A 6,546-nucleotide genomic window follows, 5' to 3' on the forward strand; every position below is an offset into this window, starting at 1 on the left:
TTTGACAGACTGATTAGTATATGTCTTGGGGATGGCCTATTTGGATTTATGCTCTTTGAAGTTCATTGGGCTTCTTTAATTTGCATATTTATGTCCCTTATAAGCATTGGGAAATTTTAGCCCATTATATCCTCAACTAATCTTCCTAGCCCTTTACTTTTCTCTTCTGCTTCTGGACTCCAGTTATTCTAGATTTGTGTGCTTTGTTCTGTCCATCATTTCCCTGACTTCCAATTCAAATTTTTCCTTCTTTTTTAGCCATTTGCTCTTTTTTGTGTTTGAAATTAGTTGACCTATGTCCTAGTTCACTTATTCTTTCTTCTGCCTCTTCAAATCTGCTGATGTGTGTCTCTAATACATATATCTTTTTTTTTATTTTCTTTTTTACATGGGTAGGAATTTATATGACCTGGGAATCAAACCCAGGTCTCCAGCATGGCAGGCGAGAACTCTGCCTGCTGAGCCACCATGGCCTGCACTCTAGTATATTTTTTATTTGGTCTCCAGCATCTTTTAACCCTGTGATATCTATTTTTCTCTTTATCCTTTAAAATTCCTCTTTATGCCCTTGTAATATCTTCTCATTCTCCTTTATGTCATTAGCCATCACTATATATAACTATATATAACTATATACATATATAGTTATATATATATATAAATATATATCACTATATATAACTATATTAAATAATTGATTTTATTTAATATAGTTATATGAACATTTTTGATTAGTTGTTCCAAATCTGTCTCCTCCAGTGTTCTAATCTGGTCTCTAGGTTGGGTTATATCTGTCTGAGTCTGTACATGCTTAGTGATCTTCTGTTGTCTTTGAGGCATGTAAATATCTTGATAGGGTTACTTTGGAAGCTGATTTCCTTCAGGAGTCTAAAGCTTTGTATTTACAGAATGGATGAGGAACAGGATGCGGGTTGTGGGGCAGGGCACAATATTGTGGTGGTTTGCAGTGCAAGTATACACACAGGTTGTGGAAACTATGCTGATGCTTGAGCATGGGGTTTGGAATTTGGGGTTGGGGAGGTTCAGTACAGGAACCATGGGATTGGGTGCAGCTCAGGCAGGCGTTGAAGCACAGGAGCAGGGTGCAGCATGGGGAAAACAGGTACAGCACGGTGGGAGGTGGTACTGAGTGGATGCAGGGTGTCTAGTATGCTCACAGATGAGGGTTGGCATGTGGAACATGGGGTTATTGGTGTCAGGGGTTAGTGTAAGTGGCACAGAGGTCAAGGCACAGGATGGGTCAAGGCACAGGATTCTGCATGGCAGAAGGGTCGAGGGGGCCAGGCTTGTGAATGTGCAAGTGTATAGGGCTAGAGCCTAAGTCACAGGGTTTGTGGGCCATGGGTCAGTGGTGGGTGATGTCTCATGGGTAGGGCCCTGGTGTAGATGTATATATGTGAGGGTGTTGGGGCAGGGTGCATGTGTGTGCAGGGTGCATGCTATGTAGCACAGATGTGCATGTGACCACCTGCCAGGTGTGGGAGCAAGGTTGTGCTGGGGACTGGGGCAAAGGTATATACATGTGTGGGGCAAGGGATTGGGTGTAGGGGTCAAGTAGTTGGTGCAGGGATGTGTAGGCACTTGGTCGTGGAGGATATGGCTGTGCACATGAGCTTGTCCAAGTGGCAGGACCCTGGTGTATGCTGTTTAAGGGCGTGGGACCCTGGTGTGCACATGGACTGTGATCAAGGGCAGTGTGCCAGGATTGCCACTGCATGGGTTTGGGGCAGGTGTGGCCCGGATACACAGGTCAGCTTTTGCCCAGAGCTAAAAGGTGTAGCTTGGTTGCACACATGTGCATGCATAGATCTGAAAGAACCGTAAGCTAATGTACACGTGTGCAGAGCTGGGGGGATGGTGGGGCATGGCTACATGACTCTGTCAGCTGGAGTGGGGTGTAGTCTGGGTATGAAGGTGAGTGCCGTCCAGACTTGATGTGCAGGAAACAAGGTGGGGAAGTGGGGGTCAAGGGTCTGAGCACAGGTGGGTGTCTTGAGAGGGTCAGGGTGAGACCATGCAGTTGTTTGGGAAAGGTGGGTTGGGCTGGGGCAGGTATGCTTATATGCTTTTGGGTATAGGTAGGGGATATGCCAGGTGGGGGTCTGTGCGGGGGCACTTGGACTGTGGTGGGGGCAGTTGGTGGGGTTCACGTGCATGGGGGTGGAATGAATTGAGAAGTGGAGGTAGGGGTGGAGCACTTGAGGATAGCGTGTTCAAGGAAAGCAGTTTGATTTACTCCCTTGTCCCTGTCTCCCTGTCTGCACTTTTGAGGGCTCCGGGCTCAGAAGGGGCATGTTAGGCTGTTCGCACTAGCTGGAAGGTCTTCTGTTCCCTGCCTTTTAATTCTTCAGCTGTTGCAACCAGGCCCTCTTTATATGGTATAGAAGACCCTCCCAGGCCACTTACACCCCAGAATCGCTATCCCAGTCACCTTCCCTTCCCTTCTCTAGCTGTTCCTTGGAGCAAGGGTGAGCTCAACCCATCCTATTCCACCATCTTCCTTGAACCTTGTTACCTGAGTCTTTTGGTCAGTATTTTGTGTGGAATTTTTTCCATAATTATCTTCTCAGATAGGTCATTTCTTGTGTATAGAAGCATTACTGACGTTTGTTAATTAATCTTGTATTCTGTCACTTTGCTGAATTTATTAGCTCAGGTATATTTATCATTTCTCAGGATTTTTCAACTATATGATCATGTCACCTGCAAATAATGAAAGTTTTACTTCTTCCTTTCCCATTTGGGTGCCTGTCATTACTTATTCCTGTCTAATTGCTCCAGTTAGACTTCTACTACAATGTTAAATAATAGTGGTGACGATGGCCGTCCATGACTCATTCCCAATCTTAAGGGGAATGATTTCAATCTCTCAACATTAAGATGCTGGCAGTGTGTTTTTCCTATATGCTCTTTATGCTATTGAGGAAGTTTATTTTGATTCCTACCTTTTGAAGTGTTTTGTTAGGAAAGGATGCTGAATTTCATTGAACGCTTTCTCAGCATCAATCGATATGATCATGTGATTTTTCCATTTCGATTTGTTGATGTGTTGATGTGCTGTATTACATCTCTTATGTTGAATTACCCTTGTATTTCTCTTATAAATCCCACTTGGTCGTGATGTATAATTCTGTAAATGTGTCATTGGATTCTATTTGCTAGTACTTTGGTGAGAATTTTTTTAGGGAGATTGGTTTGTAATTTTCCTTTCTTTCAGCGTCTTTATTTGGTTTTGGTATTAGAGTGACACTAGTGTCATAAAATGATTTAGGAAGCATTCCTTTTTCTCAATTTTTTGGAAGAGTTTGAACAGGATGGGTGTTAGTTATTTTTAGAGTGTTTGAAAAAATTCCCCTGTGAACTCAGCTGATCCTGGGCATTTCTTTGTGGGAAGATTTTTGATGACTGATTGAACCCCTTTACTTGTAATTGGTTCATTGATTTCTTCTTGATACGGTATGGGTAATTCATGTGTATATAGGAATTTGTCCATTACATCTAAGTTTTCTAACTTTTTGCCATATTGTTGTTCATAATATTCAATTATGATTTGTTCAGTTTTTTTTTTTGGATCCATGGTCACAACCTCCCTCTCATCTCTAATTTTGTTTGCATCCTCTCTCTTTTTTTCTTTGTCAGCATATTTAGGGCTCTATCAATTTTATTGATTTTCTCAATTAACCAACTTTTGATTTTGTTGATTATTTCTATTGATTTTTGAGCTCCAGAGTGTTTATTTCTCCTTTAATGTTTGTTATTTTTCTTCTGTTTTTTGCTGTAGGGTTAGTTTGCTATTTATTCTCTGATTTTTCTAGGTGAGCATTTAAGTCCTTTATTTTTTGTTTTTGTTCTTGTCTTTTAATACCGGAATTTAGTGCAGTAAATTTCCATGTCAGCATTGCCTTTTCCACATCCCAAAAGTTCTGACTTGTTGTATTCTCAATGCCATTCATCTCCAGATATTTACTGATTTCTCTAGAATTTCTTCTTTTACCCATTGATTATATAAGCATGTCTTATTTATTCTCTATATATTTGTGAAAGCTCTGGTTCTTTGGTGTTTGTTAATGTCTGACTTCATTCCATTGTGAAGCTGGGCATTGGAGAAGGTGCTTTGGATGATTTCAGTCTTATTAAATTCATGAAGACTTATTTTGTGTCCATGATATAACCTATCATGGAGAAAGTTCCATGTGCACTAAAGAAAATGCATATCTTGATGGTTTGATGTATAATGATCTATATATGTCTATTAAGTCTAATACATTTATCACATTGTTTACGTTCTCTATTTCTTTGTTGATTCTCTGGTTGTTCTCTCTGTAGTGGAAAGTGTTGTATTGAATTGTCCCACTATTATTGTTGACATATCTTTAGCTCCCTTGAGTTTTGCCAGTGTTTGCCTCATGTTCTTTGGAGTTCTCTGACTGGGAGCATAAACATTTATGATTGTTATTTCCTCTTAGTAAGTTGTCTCTTTTATTAGTATGTAGTGTTCTTTTTCATCTCTTATGAGATCTTTACATTTAAAGTCTATTTCATCTGGTGCTAGTATAGCTACTCCTGATTTCCTTTGGTTATAGCTTGCATAGAACATATTTTTCTGTCCTTTCAGTTTCAATCTGTTTTTGTCCTTGAGTCTAAGATGCATATTGTAAATAGCATATCGATGGATTTAATTTTTAATCCAATCTACCAATCTTTATCTTTTAATAGGTGAGTTTAGTGTGTTAACTTCCAAACTTATTAATGTAAAAGCAATTCTTTAACTTACCATGTTATCCTTTAGTTTTTATTTTTCTGATCTATTTATTTTTTAGCCCTTCTCTCTTTTTACCCTTTATTTTTAACTTTTTTTTAGTATAGCATATATACAAAGCAAAGAAATAAAAATGCAATAGTTTCAAAGCACTCTTCAAAAATTAGTTTCAGAACAGATCCAAGAATATCTTATCTCATGGGCTCCCATACCATTCTCTCAGATTGTTCCTTCTAGCTGCTCCAGAATATAGGAGGCTAAGAGAGCTTAAATATTTTTTTAATCATCACAATCGACTTTTTTCCTTCTTTTTTGTGTGAAAAATAACATAGTGTACAAAAAAGCTATAAATTTCAAAGCACAGCACCACAATTAGTTGTAGAACATATTTCAGAGCTTGACATGGGTTACAATTCCATAATTTTAGGTTTTTACTTCTGGCTGCTCTACAATACTGGAGACTAAAAGAGATATCAATTTAATGATTCAGCATTCATATTCATTTGTTAAATTCTATCATCTCTGTATAATTCCACCATCACCTTTGATCTTTCCATCCCTCTCTTTAGGGGTGTTTGAGCTATGGCAACTCTAAATTTTTCATATTGAAAGGGTCTGTAACTAATATGGGGTAGGGAGATGGAACTATCTGATCTTCTGGAGAGGCTGGGCTAGGTTTCAGGGCTTATCTGGACCAGGGACCCATCTTTAGGTTGTAGGTTTCTGGAAAGTTACTCTAGTGCACCGAACCCTAGTGGAATCTTATATATTGCTCTAGGTGTTCTTTAGGATTGGCTGGAATGGTCCTGGTTGGGGGTTGGCAGGTTATGATAGGTAGCAAGGTCTAACTGAAGCTTACATAAGAGCAAACTCCAGAGTAGCATCTCAACTCTATTTGAATGCCCTCTGCCACTGATACTTTATTAGTTATACTGTTTTCACCCTTTTGGTCAGGATGGAACTGTTGATCCCATGGTTCTTGGGGTGGATTCATCCCTGTGAGTCCTCTCCCACATCACCAGGAAGACTTTCACCCCTGGATGTCCTTTCCCACATAGCGGGGAGGGCAATGATTTCACTTTCAGAGTTGAGCTTAGAGAGAGTGAGGCCACATCTGAGCAACAAAAGAGGCCCTCCAGAAGTAGTTCTTAGGCATGCCTATAGGTAGTCTAAGCTTCTCTACTACCTAATAGCTGTCACAAGAGTAAGCCTCATGATTGAGGGCATGGCCTATTGATTTGGGTGTCCCTAAAGTTTGACAGAATATCAGGGGATTCCCTGATGGTAAGGTTTAATAATAGTTCCATATTTTTTCTCCCATCCCTCAGGGGACTTTGTCAATACTTTTTGATTATCTGCTTAATATACTCAAGGATGTATCTAGGTATTGCAATAATCTATAGAAGATTAAAGGATCTCTTTCTTATTCTGTGCTTCTGTGTTTCAGCTGTTCATATGAGCTATACACGATAGGTTGAATTAGATTATGCACTACAGAAAATTTCAGTTATACAGACACATTTTTACTCCATACTCATGTTACTACAATCTCATATTAAAAATCCCACAGAGGTCTCTTCTCTAAACTTCAATCTAAGTTAGTCTTCTCCTGATATCTCTTCATTGGCTTAATCATGACTCTACTTTTCCCTCAGGCCCCTCATCTAATTTGTCAGAGTACATTTCTGTTTGTGTATGTTTATGTTTTCCTTTCTATCCCACTAAATTAATTTCAGAAAAATCAAACCCTGTGATGCTAAGATGAA

Source organism: Tamandua tetradactyla, chromosome 17 (assembly GCF_023851605.1).
Source record: "Tamandua tetradactyla isolate mTamTet1 chromosome 17, mTamTet1.pri, whole genome shotgun sequence".
NCBI lineage: Eukaryota > Metazoa > Chordata > Mammalia > Pilosa > Myrmecophagidae > Tamandua > Tamandua tetradactyla.